The 21,346-nt window shown below is 41.7% G+C and overlaps 1 long non-coding RNA gene across 1 annotated transcript in view; it reads right to left on the reverse strand.

The window, feature by feature from the left end:
- Positions 1-13,616, reverse strand: part of LOC308066435 — a 52,999-nt gene extending 39,383 nt beyond the window's left edge. Inside the window, exons 1-2 of the long non-coding RNA XR_013929154.1 lie at positions 10,549-13,616; positions 4,808-4,877 (exon numbers count right to left, since the gene is read on the reverse strand). This is a non-coding gene — a long non-coding RNA (uncharacterized lncRNA). The remainder of the gene's footprint in view (positions 1-4,807; positions 4,878-10,548) is intronic.
- Between the last annotated feature and the right edge of the window lie 7,730 nt (positions 13,617-21,346).

Below are 21,346 nucleotides of genomic sequence, written 5' to 3' on the forward strand. Positions count from 1 at the left end.
GAGATTGTTGAAACTGGTGCCAAGATGACAGCATAAATCTGAGAATTTCTGGGCAAGCCAGCTAGAGCTGACACTACTGCCCACTCGTGACTCAGATTGTTCAAAAGCAATCTGATTCTGAGCTTTCTACACCATATTTCAGCTGTAAAGCCCATATTTCAGACAATATCTCTTCAAGAGTTCAGGTACTTCAAAGTCAGAATTCATACAATGCTAGGAAGATCTACATGTTACCAGAAGCAGACACAGAAGAACTTGGGACAGAGAGAGAAAAAAACTGGCATTTGAGGAGCTTGAGGGGTGGAGGAAAGGTACAGGCAGAGGGACTCCAGGAATAAACTTCCTCTCATACTACCACATATATGTAGCCTGCAACACTGCTAAACTATGGGCTTCTCATCGCAAAGAACCTCTTAGAAATACACATGAAGATAAAGCACTTCCAAACTACATTATAGAAACAAAATCACGTTACTGTAAAAGCCAGTCTTTACAGTTCCCTGCTCTGGTCAAGTCTGCAGACAGAATTTGTCTCCTGTGGCTCACTGTTTTTTATAGGTCAGTCCTGTGTAGGGAAATGCATTTAGTTTTCACTATCCAGGACAGGTATTAATGCAGTGCTACTGCTGAGGCAGGGAAGAGAAGGATGACTGTACATGTTACATGACAGAACAGAGCCAAGGCAGGCTACTGAGCCTCCATTATACAGAGTGATGCTTCCTTACTGAAATTCTCAATATCATCTACACTAGAAAAACAAACAAAAAAAAAAACAAACAGTTTTTGCTACAAACTTTGTATGAAGAGCTTTACAGGTAGAAAGAAATGTTGAGTGAAGATATTTCTGGAGTATGGCAATATATAAACTTTTAATTCATTTTGAATCACCAATCTCAAGGCCCCAGTCTCTCATATTGTAGACAACAGAAGCACTTCTGTTCCCTTCAGCATCATCAGACTATCAGCAGGCTATAAAACCAGGTCACTTATAAAAGCATTTTTATGGTAAGCTCTCTCTGATGAATATCATCAGCTTCCACTGATCAAATTCATCCAGGACCAGAACTAACTAGCATGCTTTTGGCAGGCAGAATTTTAATTCCTTTGCTCATACTCAGTAGTATCTTATCCTGGAATTAATCTTGCTGAAGTGAATATAATTTTTTTTTAATTAGGACTATCACAACCTGAGGATATATTAATTAACCATCACATAGCAATTAATACTTAATATCTGCTCATCCTCATCACAGTTCATAGTATGATTAATAATAATTTTTAAGAGTGAATTGTCCTATTTAATAATTACATCTTGTTTGTTATACCTTGCAAGATCTGTAATGATCCTTGTGCACTTCTTGGGAGTTATTTGCTATGGGTGAACAATGCTCTCAACATCTTTTCCTCCTCAGCCATTAAACCCCAGGGACTTCCCTGTCTTTCCCTGACCATTCCCTACTCCAGTCCTTGCTGTGGTCCCAGTTGTGTGCTATTTTTGTCATCTCTAGCTGTGCACAATCTGGAAGCTTATCTGTAATGGCACTGCTCCTGCCTAGCACTTTTCCCTGAGGCTCTCAAAATGCTTTAGAAAGAACAGAAAGTATGATTAAACCTTTTCACACACACACACACACAAGGAAAGTGCAAAATGAAGAACTCAAGTGCTGCTGTTGTGTTGGAGGCAATTAAGAACCATAGTCTCGGTCTGTCCAACATCCTTAGGAAACATCTCGCTTAGATGGAAAAACAGGAAGTTAGACTCTAAGGTACATCTGAAAATCTGGGGCTGTGGCTGCACTAATGTCCTCCCTCCACCTGGCTGCCCAGCATTTCTTCTCCAAGTGAGGCAGGGAGCAGGGGGCTCACAGTGAATCCTTCCCTTCCTGCTCATCCTCTGCTAGGTTGCAGCCTGTAACATGAACATGATTTCCTTTGACTCCTTTTGCAAGATCTGTGCCCGACTCTGCCAGAAAAGACCCTCCAAATACACACGGCAGACCAGAGGGCAGCGATATTTGAAACAAGTCAAGCATTTCTCTTGTGTCGCACACCACTCGCTCAGTTTCCAAAGGGACTGAAGCAATGTGCTGTGCTCAGATCTTTAGCACAGGGGACAGACAGCAAGGGACACAGCGAACAAACCCTCAACCTGTGTTCACAGCTTCACTAACTTCAATGGAGGCAGACAGGACAACTACCCACCCCTCTGGGCATGCCGGCTTTTTGCACTAAAAGAGTACTTCCTGGGCAATGACTTTATGTAGCTGCAGCTGATGTATTCTTTTCACTGCTTATTTTTAAATAACGAACTAAAAAGTTAAGGTTTTACAATGACAATTGGCTTTTCTGGAAAAAAAAATACAACATTCAATCCCTAACCCCCAGTGATAAGCTGGAATATTCTTTGATTGGTATTTTACATGCCTTCTGACTATCATTTGTGCTTTGCTTTACACTGGAGGTTTTCATCAGCTGATCACCTATTTTAACAGATCACCCAAGACACTACATGGGAAGAAGAAAATGGAGGAGGACTGGGCACCTGTGTACAAATGTTCATGCAACGGTGATGCTATTTTGCCAAATATTGCTACATGACATGATAAGTAAGGCATGTTAATTCAGCAATTACAAATATTTTCTTCTCTCATCCCCATGGAACAGTGCACTGCATGGATTTTGGAAAGCCAAACCTTATATTTAAAACTGAAAATTAATTGATTACTTAATCCAAATTATTGGGGTTTGCTACAGAAGATGCTAATTCAAATTTTATGGCAAACCAGTAGAGGAGAAGGTGAGAGGAAAGGTAGGTGGGTAATAAAAAGGAATGGAGTGACAGGGAGTTGTTTCAGGAGAAAGTGGTATGAGGTAGCTGCTGTTAAATCCTTAGTAAGTCACAATCTTTTAGCAGCTCACTTGCTCTCTGGAGTTGTCACCTCTGCTCTGGGGCATATGCGCTAGGGTAAGGTTCTCATCACCTTGGGAAAACAGAAGCTTAAACGATGTGTCATAAACCTGGAAGCCCCAAGCTATACTCTCCCAGTAGCAAAGTTTTAGGAATCAATAAGTTGAAAACATCTGAAATTACTACACTGTAAGTGGTTGCCAGTGTAATTCAGAATACAAATTTTAGCTGAGCATTTGATGTGAACAGCATGATAAAACTGTATCTATATAGCGCGTTCTGTGATCAGCAACACCACGGCTACATGCCCCAGGGAGCCCATCCGCTCTCCAGGTAGGTCTAAGGCCCGTCCTGCAGCAATACCTGACCTGTGCTGCGAGCACCCTTCTGACTCCCCTCACTGCCTGCCACGATGCCTGTGCACTTACTAACACTGCGAGCTATTTCTCTCTGCTGTTTCCCACACCATGCTATCCACCTACAAGTTGTATTTTGGTTAGGACATCTGAGAAGAAGGGAACAGACCTGGCAGGACAACAGCTACAGAGGTTGCCCAGAACATTTAAAAATATTCTGCTGTTATGTCATGGTTTACCTTCCCCTCATTTCACCTGACAGCTAAAGGCAGCAGAGGGAAGGGAAATTGTGCAACAAAGAACTAATGCCAAAAGCAGAGAAGAAAACCTATTTCACCTGATCCTTCTCAACCTTTAGCCTAGGAAACATTAAAACAACCGAACCAGCAGGTTCAGACTGACAAAAACTAGTGTTTCCATATTTGTACAATCTACCTGTGTGTTCCTGCATTTCCAACAGGAAAGGAAGTACTGACAAAAACACCTTGTCTGCTAATAATTTCACCATCATTAGAAACAGGATACATCAGCCCATAGACCCCATATAGAAAACGACCAGAGCAAACCATGGACACACCTTCCAGCACCTGATCTCCAGGGAGTTGGAGAAGCCTGTCATATGAAACAGGAAATAAATATCCCAAAACCATGTATGGGATTGCAATTTAAATAAACCCCCTAACTTTGCAAAGCTCATTTGAGACATTTCCAGAGCATGTGCTGGTTCAAGGCCTACTTACTGCCCCTACCCTCTTCCTTTAAAGAGATCACAGAAAACGGAGTTGCACAGCAAGCCCTTTCCTGGACAAGTTTTGGTTTTGCTTCCTGTCTGACTGTGGCTTAGAACAAAAGAGTCTAGACCAAATTGCTACATGTTATGCAAAGAAAGAGGCTGGTCCTGTCTCAAAACACAAGAAAGGGACTCCAAAAATGCAAACTCATGTCCTGCTCTATTAAGGACTTAATTGTTCATTTTTGTGCAGTGGCTGTCACTTGATTTGGGCTGATTATTATTTATTATAATGAATACTTCTTGCATTAGGCCCTTAAAAACTGAAGAGAAAAAAAGACCAACCCAAACCTCAAAAGCTATTTAGAAATTTTAAGAGCTGAAACTAATCTGATAACTTTTTTGTTCCAATTGAGTCTCTGAGCCTTTTAGTTCCACACTGAGGTTACAGTTTCCTCAAGAACCATTAGGTGAAGAAGGGTTTGTTTTAAGAGTAATCACTAGGACTTGGAGTCCCCCTGAAACGTTGGCATTGGAAAGAATAAGAATTTTCTACATATGTATCCCTTTCCCACTATGCCACTACCTTTTTTGGCAAAACCAGGATGTGACAACTGAACAACAGTACATCAGCTCCATGCAGGAAGGCTCGTGTTAATCACTTTCTTCTCTGCCTTGGCACAGAAGCCACCAGCAATGAAACTGCATCACAGTTATTCTGGTCATCTTTTGGCTTAATATCTTCACTGTGCACAAAGTGAGACACAAATTTGCAAGCCAACAGGAAGAGAGGAATTCCCAACCCCAGTGTACCTGTAGTCTGATGAGTTCAGGATTCATTCTCAGCCAGAGTGGATTCATGTGATCAAATCAGCAAGAAATCCTGTGGAAGAGAGTTACAGCGTAAGTTGCCTACATGGAAGATTCATCTTGGTGGTGGGCTTCCACCTGAAAGCAAGGAGAGTTTCTATGCCTTATTTTCTCTCCTGTAAGTATGAAGTCTTGAAGCCATAGATATAGGTAATGTCTTTTAATCTCACTGATGCCTTACGGCAATGAGCTGCACAGGTTAATAATTTATGAAGATTCCTGAGTCAGTTTCAGATAGTTTTTCCCCTTTTTGCTGTGCATACTCGTAGTTCACCTCTTATTTGCTCTCTAATCTATACAGACCTCATCTTCCAGTATCCTCAATTTATCAGTCAGTCAGCTCTCTGACAATGCATCTTACCTTTTTCTGGGGTTCTTATCTTCCTGATAAATATGTTATAGAAGTGAGGATAGTGGAAACAAAAAGAGCATTCAAGACAACGGGGTACGAGTGATTTATATAATGAAATTATTCCTGACTTTGTACACTTCAGACCTTAAGACCACTGCTGCCCATTATTTACAGTGGTGATGTGATATAGCCTTGAATGCACAGACCATGCCTGCTGCTGAAGCTCTCACATGGTGTGCATAATCACAAATGGAAGAAAAATCTTTGCATGGACTTGAGAGGGCAAAAAATCACACACATATAGCCTCATGCAAACCCATCAAAATGCAAAGATGAAGGCACAAACATTCACATTCACAATACAAGGGAAAGCCAAAACCAAGGATGTAGAGGAATGAAGCTGGGTTAATTGACATTGATAACATACTTCTGTGGGCTGGCTTCAGGGGCGGTGGGTTGGCTGATGTAGACAAGGTGCAGCTGTGGCTGGTTCTGTTGAGAAGTTGGGCAGCCGAGGAAGAGAGAGGAGGAAGAAGCAGAGAGAAGGAAGAGCGAGAGTGCCCTGGATGAGGGGAGACTAGGAGAAGGCAGCAGAAGGACTGGCATGAAGAGCATGTTGGTATGTGATGGTAAAAGACCTTGCTGCAGCTGGCTAGTTTGCAGAGTGCTGCGACACAAGGACACCTCTAACTTTTTTGTGATATAACCCATGCATGCCCTGAGGTTACTGCCACTATTTTTGCTGCTGCTTATTCTGAGCAATTTCATGGAGGGTAATTCCATGTGTGATCTTTCTTGTTTGCAGCATTGTTAGTAGCTTTTCAGAGCTAAGTAATCCTGTTTTCTGGGAGGGATAATTTGCTATAAAACATGTCCATGTGGGGGGAGAGACATGCAGGAGAAAGTTTGTGGAAAAATACCCTGGGATAAAAAAAAAAACACCCTGGGATTTTTTGCTGTTAAATACAAGAGATATGCAGAGGTGACAAGGCTCAGAGGAGTAACCAAGGTAAATAATAGGTCTGTTGACTAACATGCTATAGAAGAAACATTATGCCAAAAACAAAGTGAAAAAGAGTCAAAAAAACATGGCTTGGAGATCAAGTTGTGAGGATGCTTTTCAAGAACTTTGATGTTGGTTGCAAGGTGAGTTTGGTTTTTTTTCTAAAAAGTCAGTGCTACAGGTACAGAAGGCAGCCATACATTTTATGAGGGGAAAAAATTGCAAGGAGTAAAAACAGGGGAGATGGATTGGTCCTGTCATGTAAAGAAGAATTGGAGAGGGAACGACGGGCAAGAATAGTAGTGGCAAAGGAGCGTGGGAGGCAGACAGAAGGAGAAAAGGCAAGAAAGGATCAGAAAAATGAATGGCAGGAGATAAGAAATTAGATAAATGGAATTCTAGACGTGGACCTTGGTGCTCATGGCATTTTCTGGTTTCTCTTAGAAGGCTGGTTCCTGCAGCATGAGTTGAGAACATGCTTATAGATGCTATAAGCTCCTTGGTAAGACCCACCCATACCTTTAGGCTCTCATCTCCATCATAGTAAACCCTCAGTGCATTCCCTCTGCAGAACACACTTGCATGGGGAAGAGAGGAATAATGACTGGGATCACCATCACTTCACGAGCAGTCACTACAAAGCTGTTGGCCTTTTGATGCTTCATTCTTTTCATACATTCCCCTGCATACCAGGGGAAGGAGGGGGTGGCTTCTATTTTTGGATGCCTATCTTAAGACAAAATAACCTTCATTTTTGGAGCTGCTGTGCATACAGAATTTATAGGTGCTGTACAGTACTGGAAGTTGGCACCCAAAATAAAACCACTGGGGTTATACACGTGAAGAAAAAGGGAGCATGGTTTTCATCCTCTGTAACTGCTGATATATACATGGAGAACATTTTGAGATGTTCCCACCAGTGGTACTTAGTGCTGCTCCACAAACATACCTCTTTTCTAAGCATATATGAGGCTTTTTGCCAGGTAATTTTATCCTTTAGCTTCGTAACTTTTTCACCAGCTATTTGCTGTATATGAGACTGTCCAGAGTGGTTCACAGTTGCAGGCAGCAACACTAACTCTGCATACCTTGCACATCAGTATAACAATATAAACTTGTACTATACTTGCAATTACAGTGAATTAGAATTTTAAAAATTAGAAACCGGAAGTGTAATGGCTGCCTGGCTTTGCTTGTCTTCTGCAGGTTCCTTACTATAGCACACCACAAGATCTATGTGAGGACTGACCTCCAGTGGGTGCAAGATGCCATGAAAATACCCCATGAAAGACAGGTCAAAAAAAATGACCTTCCAGCAAAGCCATAAGCACCAGTCTTAACACACAAAAAGCAAGACAAGTTCCCAAACCCTCAAGCAAAGTCAGTCCAAAGACCACCTCCAAGAGCACACCAAGGACTGCATTTTTTCCAAAGACCGTGCCCACTCCTGATATTCCTCCAAAGACCCTATCATCTACCAAACGCACAAAGCTCCATTCACTCCCAAGCTTGCTCTCTCTCACAGCCCCAGATGCTTCCCCAAATGTATCCTCAGGGCCACAATCTTTCCCAAACCAGCTCCCAAGGCCACGTCCATTCCTAAAGTTATATCCACTCCTAACCACGCAGCCTCTCCCAAATGCACTCTCAGACCCACAGTCGCTTTAAAACCCACTCAAAACTGGCAGTGCAAACCTACGGCAGGTGACTAAACATGGCACCAAATATAGCAAGAAACAGCAAATTCACCACATGTACCTTGAAAGTACTTGAAACTGCTATTCACTAGGCAGCAGGAAAGTCTCTGAACAAATACAGGCTCCATTCAGCCCTACACCTCTGCTTGTATTTTCTGAGAATTAACTACTATGCCATCCAGCTGTAAGTACACCATGTGATAGGAGAATGTATATATCACACTGACCATTGCTAGTTAGATTGAAAGATGGAGTTTGAGTTCTCTGAGCCTCTAGAGCCCTTTGAGTAAATCCATGCTCAACAAATAAGCCAAACAGCTCCTTGAAGCCGTGGCACTATATTATTTCACTTCAGTAAAGAATCCTGCTCATGCAGCTGAAGATGACATTTGGTGGTTGAGACTTTGCTGAAATTAAAAAAAGAAGTGTCAGGTAGACCAAAACATTTTGCAAATTCTTCTTCACCTTGGCAGAGTCTTGAGTTGAGAATACAAATAGTAAATCCCACAAAAATTCTGAAAAGGTTTAGCTGTTTCAACTGTCCGTATTTGTATTTCATATTTAAATTTATTTTTAAATTATATTTACATTTAAATTTTAAAAATTATATTTTTCCAATCTCATATATAATATTTTATATTATATACTGTTTAATAATGTTTTAAAGATTGAAAATTAAATAAAAATATTAATTTCCTGAAAAATGAATCGCATTTGTTTTTATAAAGTTTGCATTTTAGCCTAATTTGAGACCAAATGAGGAATGAGTACTCTTACAAACCCTCCCAAATCCCGGCATTGATGCCAATATGGTGTGGGATGAGGTACACATATTAGTTGTTACAATTTAGGAAAGATACGTGAGAAGTCTGAAATGTGGCTGGGGAATCAAGTAAGTTCCAGTAATTCACTTTACGCTTATCTTTACCAAATTAGTCCAACTTAGTCCATACCAAGTAATTACAGAGAGCATTTCAGAGGGGCAAGTACAGAGGTGGAGGCAATCAGATACCTGAGGGTGACAGAAATAAAGTTCTGATTCATCTTTAAAGCCACTTGACATTTACACATATGACAAAGTGGTGGGGTGGCAAAAGGGGACTAATGGAGGGGAAAATACATCCAACAGGCAAGCCACAATAAACAAAGCAATTGTTGCACGAGGGTGGTTGGGGGAAGGTCCAACAAAACCTCACTTTTACTCAGATAACAACTGTGGAAATTATCTTGCCTGCTTAAGTGTTCAGTGCAGTGCTCTAATCCCTGCCAGGCGCCGCCCTCAACCAAAACCACAGACACTGTCTGTGCAAGAGCAGGGACAGGAGACAGAGGACACAACTTAACTACACGTTTGAATCCCAACAATACAGTAAAGGATTATTTATGACCGTGTACCACCTAGCCACCTGTTATACCTTTCAGCATATTTTTGAGAGCTGCCCAGGGCATACACACAGCTACTTTGAACTTGCTGTAATATAATTAGCTCAACCCTTAGAGAACTCAGCAAACAAAGAAAAAAGGAATACCCTTAAACCTAAGAAACCTGCAATTCTAGGAGTCTGTTATGAGAATTTATTTAACAAATCAACTAACCTACAATTTTTTCCTTCCAATAAGCTGCTAAATAAACTAAGATACTCTGGGGAATACAAACTCCCTTCATATATACAGAATAGTGTCAAAGGAAGGAGGGGAAATCTGTTCTGCTGTAGTCTAAGCCCACCACTTGTAGCAGAGCGTTACCAAAGTGTGTGCAGCCTCACATTGTAGTGAGTTTTTCCCCTCTCCCTTCTATTATTCCAGATTAAATTTCCCATGGACATAGCACCTGTCCACCCCCACTGTTTCATGATAAACAAAAAAATCCCAATCCTGTACTTCACCTGGAGCAAAGCCTAAAGCCTCCCTTTCTGTCTGGCTATACCAACGAATCTGTGATCATCTGGGGCTTGCTCTTGCTGTCAACAGAACAGTGCTCACAGGCAGCACTGGAGGAGGAGGGAGCCTGGAGGAAGCTTTCTAGATTACAGTGAAAATGAGCAAAACCACCCATCTTCCCAGTCTCCTAACATTCTTAAAAGTGCTGCCAGACCCTCTTTTTAAGCTGTAGCTCTTATGGACAAATCATGCCGTCCCATTTATTTCTCTAATTCTTGCCTGTCAGCTCAGCTGTGATTTTGGGGCACAATAAAGTCCTTCTGCCTATTCACTCAGTGGGTTTTTTTTTACTTGGCAAACACCAGTCGTGGCTTCTCACTCATTCCTGTGGCAGACAAGTGGTGCTCGTGCTCTTGCCATCAAGTAGTAAACAGATCCAGAAATACTCACTCAGTCCAGCAGCACCATACAATCACTATACTTTTACTCAAGCAAAATTATTCCCTTTGAGGCCAGCAGGAACTTAGCAGAATACAGATGAAGGACTTGCAGAATTTGGTCCAGTAGTTTTAACTGGCCAAAATCACAGTTGCTTTAGCTGATTATTCCCGTGGGAATTCTTTTCACTGTTGCTCAAGTGGGTTACTGGAAAGCGCTTCCACACTTCAGAAGAGCTGATTCAGATCATATGGGGGGGCAGGGGGGTGAGAAGGTGGGATGTGTTAGTTTGAGATTGTTCAGATCAACTAACCTTTAGCTCCTTTTCTCTGCCAAGTTCTCTCGTGGATTTATTCAGCACTGTATGAATGACTGTCTTTCTGCTTCTGCTCCTGGGTGGTACGGGCAACCACAATTGCACAAGATTCGTATGTCCTTCAGCCAAAGCCGTCCCTCCAGGTCTCCAAATGCAAGCTGGTACAGTCAGAGAGGAGTCAGTGATCCTGCGCATACAGCTAGGTAAGACAAGAAGGCAAAAAGAACTGCCAAGAATGAAATAATACTGCATGAGACTGCATTTTTATGTGAGCTGCTCCATCTCTCTTTCCTGGCCTCAGATCAAATCAGCTAGAATTACAAAGCTAACTGTAACCCAGTTATAAACCCATTCCAGACATACAAAGGAATGTCTCTCCTTACTGTAGGCCAGTAAAATGTAAACGTGTGTAAAACGGATGCCCTATTAACTTTCAATTTAGCTGACGGATATATTCCTCACAGATTACAAGCTTAACTGCTTAATCTCTTTCTGTTATTAATTCTGAAAAAACTTGTTGTACAGATTTTAAGTTAAAAGGTTTCAAGAAGAAAGTCTGAGCACCCAAATAGATGCCTGCAGGCACACTCCATCACTTGAAATAGGTAGTGAAGCTCAGCCTTGCTAGGGGAAGAAAGGGTGTGCATTTGGGAGGCACAGTGACTATCTGGGTCTGTTGTGCTTCCTTGGGGATGTAGGGTTGCACAGTCCTTTCATCAGGGTCTCTCCAAAGCCATTGTTATGCCAGAGACAAATCTCTAATAACTTTATTCGCTTAGCTGACTGTGAGCAAAATTCTCTTAAAAACTACAAAAAACTTACAAAAATGATCCTTGTGTCATCAAAAGCATGGTTTTGCTTTTAGCCAGCTATTCAGCAGGGGAGTTTTCCACTGAAACAACAGTAGATCCCATACGTGGTGCGATGAGGAAAACACAGCACATACACGAGTGTGCTGCATGCTAATAATGAATGATGAAGATTTTGACATCTTGGACTGCTGCTAGTGACAAAAAAAAAAAAATCCTTCCTAACAATCAAAACTATACAATCTACATCTGAAATTATGAATAATTCTGTTTAGCAAGCTGTGATACATATGATTTGATGGCCAAGGGACTGATAATAGGCTAAGACTGTACTACTCCCATACCGGTGGCATGGCCTTTTGTAGATGAGTAGCAACGGGGAGCTGTGAAAACACCTGGCAGGCTGTTTACCATGACAGAAGTGATTTTGGCCAGCTGATGTACAGCTATCCATGCTTCTGGACCTCACTGGAAGGTCTAGACCTAACTCAGAACTGACCTGCCTACACAAACACTCTCTGGACGCACTGAAATGCTGATTGCTCAGCTTTTCCTATGCTTCATAAACCCCTCTGGGCACTTTCATAGCACACACTTTGGGTAGCATGGATCTAGATTGCATAGATTCATCTCCCTTCTCGCTTCCTCTGCTGGAAGGAATTAAACACTGCTGTAAATCCTAAGGAAGGTTACTTTTGAAGGTGTTCAGGCTAGAACCACTCTGTGGAAAGAGAACATCAGGTTCTAGGCCTCTCAGTCTAGATCATTGCAATACCACCAGTTATAAAAACAAATTACTTTTCACATGGGGGATAGTTTCTGTGGTCACCAGCTTGTGACTAACAGGAAAAGCAGCCAAGGGCTGTAACAGTAAAGATGCCAATAGTGTTTCTATAGCAATCTTCACAATCCTTATCCCTTTTACAGCTGAGAAGGTGGGATGGTATATGCAAGGTTGAAAATTCAATCTGTGCTTGCTTTGTAAGTGTCATGCACCTTCCCAGCTAAGCTCAGGTGACTAAAAACATCATGCTCTCTCCCTTCTAAACCAGATGATGAGCATCAGGGAGAGGCCAAGCTAATAACATAACAGGATGCTTTTTGCTGAGCAGAAAGAGAGGTCTTATTTTGAAATATTCATTTCAGCTACTTGCCAGAGGCAGATAAGGCTTTTCTCCATGTTTATTTCTGTAATCAAAGCTAAGATGAGGTTGTTATTCTCTCATTTTCAATTCAAGTCAGCATATTTCTTCATATCCTGTCATTACCCATTGTTTAGCAGAGTACAATAAAACAAAGAACTTTGTTATAACAATATCCCTTTGCTATGAGTTCTGGTATGATAGACCTCTGTTACTGTTATTTTGCACCTAGAGTATCTTTCACCCAAAGCATCTCCAAGCAAACGAAGCCTTACAAATGCTTATGAAGTAAATGCAGTGGCTTACTTCTTCCACACTAATGAATTTTTACTTCTTCCACACAAAGAATTAATGAGTAAATTCAGTAGTTGTGTGAAACTGTTCAGGATGGAGAGAGAAATGCTAAAGGCCTGCCGCTGAGCTGGGGAATGCTGGCAGCACTGACTTGAAGTCAGTCTAACAGAGATCACAACACTGACTTGAAGCTGCACTATTCCAAAACTGTAATTACAGCTTGACACATCTTTCCTAACAAAAAAACCCTCTCTAACCCCCTAAGACAAAAATTCAGTACAGAAGTGCCACTGCTCCAAAGAGCTTTTCTTGATTCATTGCCTGGTGCCTTCCTACTGGCCAAACAGGCTCTCAAGAGACTCAAGCTGAGCCTGCCTCTCAGGCTGCCCCAAGAGTTTACCAGCAGACTATGCAGCACTAGGAGCTCAGCGGGACATGCTGCAGCAAGGAGAGGGGAAGTGCTGACAACTGTGGCTTAAATCTGGTTTCTCAGATTCCCATGGGGCCAGCAGGGAAGACAGTGACCCTTCAAATCATCTGTGTTTCTGGCTTAGCAGGTCATGCATGAATTGCGTGTGGCCTCGCCCAAGGAGAGCCCATGTGTTCTGTCATTTTCTTGGAGCAGTGCACTTTGAAAACCCACAGTTTCAGATTCTAAAAGCTTTGGGGTCCCCAACATCAGAGAAGCAGATATCATAGCACTGCTCCAAAGCAAGTGCATGCTGGATACACAGACTTTGGTAGAAGCCCAAAAGCCCAAAGAACCCTTGCTCAAGGCAGATTGATCATGGTCTACCAAATCCACTCTCTATACCAAGGGATAACATGGTAGTAGCAGAGAATCCCTAGAACTGAAGTCCCAGAGAAGCTGGGATGTGTTTCAAATAAATAAAATATTTCAACTTTTTTTTTTTTCCTCAAAACTGAAAAACCATTTTCAGTTGTACAGAAAGGTCTAGGGCATTTTTCTGTTTCCAAATGGAAATAAACCTCCTTTTTTCTTGAATGTCGTAACTTCCCAAGGTTGAATAATCTTGAGTTTTCACTATCTCTAGCTGTAAAAACTTAACGTTTTGGTAGCTTTTCCTACCTGAGAGTGTCTTGTTGTATAATTAAGACTTTATGACAAGTCCAGCAATTATGTATTGATAAATCTTACCTATCATCATGTAATGAGTCAAATGACACAGAAGTTGAGTGGCACACCTGTCACTAAACTACTCGTGTTAGAGCTAAGAGCAGAGCAAAAGTTTTCATTCCAAGTCATTCCTGAGTCTTAGAAAATGCTCCAATCTGCCAGGCTCTTGTCTTCGTTACTGCTTTATATAACAAACCATCTAATTAAAAATGTCCCAAGTACTAAACAAGAATTTCAAGTAGTATAAATAATCAGTTGCTTACCTACTATTTAGTGGATTCTCTAAACATATGCCAAGTCTCAGAAAAGATCTGCTGAGGAGAGGCCTCTAATCTGTCTGTAATGCAAGAACTTTCTTATTGCAGTCCATCTATACATCAGTTTTATGTATTTTTCATACAATTTTGTAAGCATATCCATATCAGAAGACAGAATTATTTTTTAAATAGAAAAAAAAACACCAGATAATAAAGAAACATGCATGTAACATTAGGAAGAAAGCAGCAAGTTATTTTGACTGTATGAGACTGACAGTGGAGTTGATTCTCCATTGTTCTGTGCTTTGGTTCATTACATTCCTGAAAAGAGAGTGCATCCTGTAGGCAGAATTGGGGTTCCATATAAATCAGTTGTTAAACTATCCTGATTCAGTGGTGTCTAACACTCAATTTGAGCTAGAACTGGCTTGGAGGAGGACACCATGACTTTAAGCAAGGGAAGTTTTTTTCCCGAGCTGTTTACTAATGGTTTATAACCCTGTATGTCAACAATTATTTTATTTTTTTTCACCCAGCTTCAAAATTAAGAAGGAAAAAAGTCACTAAAATGCGATAAGTTGCCTTTTTTCATTAGGTCAGTGCTGCACTCACTAAACATGTAGATCACCTCCAGCCAGTGTGGCTAACCACTTTTTCTCTTCTTTTGGTTTCTAAGGTTGCAAGCCTAATGGAAATCCATGACCTACAGGAAGCTTTCAGAAGCTGTGAAGTGTTACAGCAAGCCCTACTACATTGTTTATGTAGAAAACTTAAACAAATATTGCCAAGTATGTAAGAGTCCTTATACCACTGAAGCACCACTCTTTCTTTGTCCTTACATACGTACTTTCAAGAACTGAACATCCTGTCTCAGATGACACAACCAAACTGCAACTAAAAACACTGATAAATGTTGCCTCCAAAAAAAGACATCAGCTCCATCCTCAGTGAGGGCAGTGTTTTTAGAATGACAGCTATTTCTGAAAAACAATTTGAAATAAGTTGTGTATTAGACAGACAGATACAACTATCTAGACAGAAGCATAGATGATTTGTTTCAGAAGAGTTTTCAGAAATAACCAGCACTGTTTCAACCTCCTCCTCATTTTATATAAATAGCTACAATACATTTTATACACATTCATATATACAGGGTAAGATTCTTACCACTGTGCACTGCCAGAAAGGGGAACAGCAGCCTCCTGGTAACTGTAAACCAGCCCACAGTATGTACCTATGCAATAGGTCTATCATTAAATACAGATTTAGCTAGCCAAGACTCCCACATTTCTGACATTCCAGTTTAACTTTCCACAAAGGAGTTGAATGGGCTGCTCAGCTGCACAATGATTATCAGGCTTTTTATCCTGAGCTTTTCCAGTGAGTAGGCAAGGGTGTTTTCCCTTGACAGTCTATTTCAGGTTCACAAGACAGTCTGTTCTTCTGACTTATATTAAAGCCCTGTCAGCAGGTTCCTCATCCCAGGCTCTGAAATCTGAAGGTTAGTCCCTCCAACCTTGCCAGATGCAGTGGATGTTCATTGAAAGGTTTGATAATCTTATGATGATAAAATCCTATTAAAAAACGCAGCTATTATTCAACTGTTAAAATGGGGTTTAGAGCTTTTAATGGGATCAAAAACATAGCACCAGGTCACAGTGTTGATTTGGTACTTTCCCTTTTGCCAGATTTCTGGCTTATACTGGAGACCAGCATATCTCTTCAGTCTCCTGAGAGGTGATCTTATTTTCTCTTACAGGAGCTGAGCTTGTCCTCTGGTGGTGCTGAGATGCTGTAGGTATTGCTACATACCAATATTAGGTTTTTATCTGTCCCTAGTTCTCTTCTGGCTACTGTCCCTTTCCTCAAGCAGAACTAGCTAAGTGGCAAGCAGCTCTGAGCATGGATCTCCACACCTACACAAAACCCCACAAGTAACAGGATGTGTTTTGTGTGAATGCAAGGTGAGCCTTCTGTAGAATTGCACGTAAGATGATGTAGGAAGGGGGGACTTCAGTGACTGCTTTCACCTTCGTTTTCCTACCTTACCTTCTGTTTCAAGCTGGTACTGCTGTCCCATTTATTTCTGCTGCTTTCCCTGTCACCCTTTTTTTAGATATTCCTATTTCATATAAGCTCCCATCTTTCTTATTTTTAGATCTATCTCTTCCCACACTGTGCTTTGCGCAAGGCAAGAGCAAACATATAAACAAATCTTACAGCCAGACCCTGAACTTCATTCTTAAGTCTTCACTGCTCAGCCCTTCACCAGAGTCCCTGTGCTTCGCAGGTCAGTCCAGCTTCCCTGTGCAAGGCTGTGTGGCATTAGAGAACAGATAAACCAGCAGGAAGGAGGAAGCAGTACAGTGGAAGCTTCAGCCTTCTCATCAGCACTACTCTAACCGCAGGGCAGGGAGGGGCACTTAGCTTCCCTCATGCTCTCCAGCCCACCCTGTAGCTGTCACACCCCAATGTCCTGTTTGTCTCCAGCAGGCAACGTACCCTGTACAGTGGGCCTTCCTCCTTGCCTCTAAGAGATCAGGACAGATCTGTTGCACCTCTCCTGTAAGGAACAGGCAGAGATCCTTCTGTGCTGTGGGAACACTTGTCCTAAAAGGCAAGGCTACATGAGGTAATGTAACTCCCTGCACGGCAGCATGGCCCTGACAAGCTGGGAAGGGCACGGGCACCCACACTGCCAGAAGTAGTAGGTGTGAGCCAAAGGTAAACCCAGCCCTCAAAGAGTACAGCTAAAAGCTGGGAACCCCTGATGTTGGGCACCCCGATCTCAGACTTCAGCTATGTGTAAATTGGTTTGTCTTTATTAAAGCAGTGAAGCCTGCAGGAGCCCATGTCCTGTACCAGTGTTATTTATTAATGAAACTACATGCCCGTACACAATACCTGGAGGAAAGGATGGCTGGGCAGGGTTACTGGAAGGGCAGTCATGGTGTGCATCAGCTACATGAAATGTGAATCCATCTACCACAGTGCAGCCAGAAGCAAGACTGAGCAGGTGAGCACTTCCCTGAAGCACATTGGATTCAGTTTCACCAGATAAGCAGCATGCCTGCTACTTTCTTTGAGAAATTCTACAGAGGGAAGAAAGAACAGATAAAATCCGTAAAATATTTTAAATATTAAAATAAATATTAAATATTAAAACTAGTAAAACATTCTCCAGATGAGAACAGCAGTTGCATTAATGAAACATCTCTAAAGAAACCATCCTGAGTTGGCCAGAGGAGCTGGAAGAATCCCTGCTACAATTGTTAATGGGGGAAAAAGTAAAAGAAAAGAAAAGAGAAGGGAAAAAAAAAAAAAAAGGCATAAGAAACCAGCAGAGCATGGCCTACCAATAGCCCTTTGTTCTGTTCATCACATTTGACTTGGTGAAAAAGAAGCCTAGAGCTGAGGATACAACTAGCCAACTGTAATTTTAAATATGTTCAATTCTTTTCATGCTTGCCAAAACCACTCAGTGGTTCATGTTAACTTTTGGATTATGTGAGCCAAGACTATGAAAAGCAGTGCTACCTCAGGACCCCCAGAACAAATATACTTCAGCACAGTGTTTTCCAGCTCCCTATCTTTTTTGAGGCTGTGCAAAAGTCAGGTATATAAGGATATCTGGGCATGTACGAGCCAGCAGAGATTTGGTTATAGATCAGCGATCCCAGAAACAACTCTGAAGGCTTTTGGGCCTCAGTCACCAGGGATGCTCCTCTGGTTTCAAGAGAGGTGTGAACATGACTGAAGACTAGGAAATTACAGTCTTCTCAGGAAAAAAAGACTTATCTGTTATGGTGAGGACCGACTGGGTACTTTAATACTGCTGTATAAGTAACAAATCAAAGCTTGGTTTCCCAAAGTCAGAATTTGTACCCAGGGAGCAGCACAGGGTGAACCAAGTTTAGTCTTAAGCAATACTAGTATAAGCATTGTGGAGAACTGGGATACATGGACAATGATACAAGTTAAAGAGACCATTTTTCAAACTGTCTTCTGCTTTATAACAGACCCAGCCAAATGCATGAGTGACACTGACTACAGTATGAAAGATTAATAAATAGCAAGTAGAGTCCATAAGACTTTTGGGGTTTTTTAAAAGTAACTTTTTTTCACTTTCTTATGAATATTTTCTGAGATGCTTTTTTAAATCTCTATCCCCTACTCATATTAGAAGTAAAAGCTTTGGAACTCAAATACTCAAGCAGAAATTTTTCCCCTTTGACAAGAAACTGCATAAAGATTCAAGCCAACTCTGCCTGGCACCTGACAGCATTTCCACCTTCAGCCTGTTTGAGTCCACCAAACCCAAGTCAGGAGCAGCAAAGTTGGCCTGTTCTGATTTTGCTGTAATTCCGCCAGCTTGGACTGGTGCATCTACCTGGCTGGGACTCCAGTTCCCAGCCTAGCAAAGTAGTGCAGGACAATTTTCATTGGAAGTGTAAATGAACAGGCCAGACTCCTACACCAAGCTGAAGCAGCCAAGACAGAGACGCATACACCTCTCTGCCAGTGCTGTTACATGACCACAAAATCCAGCAAGCTGACAGCATGATAAGCAGCAAGAGAAAGGTGACATTTCATGTCGCTACAGTATGAGTGACCAGACCTTATTGACTAGAACACTGACAGACAGAAATAAATTAGCAAGGTCTGCAAACTGCTGCCCCAACTCCCCTTGTTACAGCCATGAGGGGCAAAAAAAAGACTTGACTTTTGGCTCAGTACTCACTGTGGTTTTTTAAAGGCTAGTTTTCTAAATGCAACCAGAGACAGAAGCAGCACCACGTATGTAATTTGTGTGAAAAGCAAACATACGTGACAGAAGTAGCCATTCCTACATTCCATGTGAGCTATCACCAATACCATTTTTTCACTGAAAAAAAAAATAATTAAATCCTGAGTCAGAAATTTTCCTGTTGGACTTTCTCGGTGGAACATCATCAAAAGTCAATTCCTTCCAAGTGCCTTTGGCCAGGAAGTATGAGATGTCACAAAAAATACTACCTCAAGACCACCTTCACATTAATATTAGCAAGATCAGACTGAGGAGCGTCAGGGAGCGAGGCCTCTCTCTCAGCTACCTGAACATCGAGTCTCTCCACAGGAGAGGTGCCTCCTAGTGCACTAAGGCTCAGACCTCCATGTGGCAACTGTTATACAGCTACGAACAGTAACAGAAATGTACCAAATTCACCAGGACTCTGCGCCAGCTTAAGCCATCTTCTAGAAAGCAGCATCAAACACAAAGTTACTGTGACATCCAAACCGCTTGTTACACTTACGTTACAAAAGAGGCTTCTTTAAGTGGATGGGCTTCAGCTTAATACAGAGGTAACAAGAGCATCAGGGAGAAAAGCTTGAAGTAAAAAGTATTCAAGCTTAACTCACATCCAAAACAGAATGTGAAAAGGGGAAACAAGGAATATCAGACCAAATCAGACCTTACCACAGCAAGACACAAGAAACAAAACTACAGCAAACTCAAAGCTTTGAAGAAATGAGTGGAATGAAATGGTGAAAAGTAAGGCTGTCTTCAATTTTAGATCTCACTTAAAGGATGGTTATTTCCTGTGATATGAAGTCTAAAAACCCCTTCTTCATCAGTCTGGGGTTAGCTGGGAGAGTAAATAAATCACCATCACCGCTGCCAGCGAAGTATAGATGCCAGTGAAAAGGCTCCTATCCAAGTATAGACCAGATAATTTTTAAGGTTAAGAGACATGGCCTTTGTTCCCAACAGCTGATACCAAGATAATATAATATAGATATTTCTCCAAGTTCCAAATGCTACTCTGCTTTCTCAATTCCAATTCCTTTTCCCTGATACTTGCTTTGCAGCTTTCTGTATGTATATAACGCTAACACAGTAACTCATTTTTCTTTGGATTATTATTTCTATACAGTCCACAGCAAATGCTATAGAACATACAGCTCTCACTTCAACAGTCATTTAGCAGGAGATATTTACTTGGTAACAGATGACTTTTAGAGAGTGTACGGGTTATTCCTCTGCTTCCAATTACACATGCTATTTGTCAAGATAGAGTAGCAGTTCAAAACTCATAACGATAATTAGTTTGTTTTCTGACATCCCAAAGACTGCTATTCTGATGTTAGATCTGCACCAAAAATGGAACCATTTATATATGGCTTCAACGCAGAGACAACTAGGCTAACACTCTTCCAGAGCATCTGGTATGCCAAAGCCCAAAAAACAAAGTTTAAATGAAAAAAAAAATAGTTCTATTCTCCAGCTGTCAGAGCAAACATTGCCGGAATGTATTTTATGCAAGCTGTATATACATATAAGGAATTATTTTTACTTCCAGCTTGACTTTCTTCTAGCTTTTTATCTTAAAAGGAAAGCTGAAGATACTGTTCTAAAAAGAGAAAGACACACGTAGATTTATGGCAATCTGCTAAAAATCAGATTGACTCAGGCAATGTACAGAGTTTAATCTGCAGGGAGTTATTTTCAGGAAAAGTCTCCCTCCTCTTTGATCAGCAGCTGCAGGTGATGAATGCCTCAGCACTGCCTAGTGCCATGAGAAGCAGACTCCTGTAGTCTGTTTCTTGCACAGCCAAGCGGAGCCAGCTCAAGGCTGGTCATCTATATACACTGAGTCAGTATGGATGGCCAAGAACGAGAGACCAGGGACAAGACGCCCCTGCCATGGGAAAAGATGGGAAGAACTTGGGATGAAGATCTGTGGGACACAAAGCCCCAGCAGCTGCATGGCCGATGGCAGGGTGGGTGGAGGTTGTGGTCACAGGAAGGGGCCAGCCACAGCTTCCCAGGGCTCACCATCTCTCCAGCAGCAGCCTGGCCTTGCAGGGCTTTGGCACAGGCCAAGCAAGCAGCCATCTTACTGCCCACAGCAGCCTACTCACCTTGGGCAGCTGCCTACTTACACCTACAACTGGCCCTACAGATGAGGACAGATGATAATAAAGCAGAAGGATTTCAGTAATGCTTGGAGGCCACCCATTTCCCACTGTCCCATCAGTGATGTTTGTACTGTGGTCCTTCTGTACTTTGTTTATGCCTTCAAATTCAGCAGGAAAGTGACCATGCAAGCCACGATTACCTGAGAAGTGAGTCTTAGGTACATAGCACTGTAGCCCTTCATTCCCAACAAAATA

This window comes from Falco punctatus (assembly GCF_963210335.1).
Source record: "Falco punctatus genome assembly, chromosome: 6".
Taxonomy (NCBI): Eukaryota; Metazoa; Chordata; class Aves; order Falconiformes; family Falconidae; genus Falco; species Falco punctatus.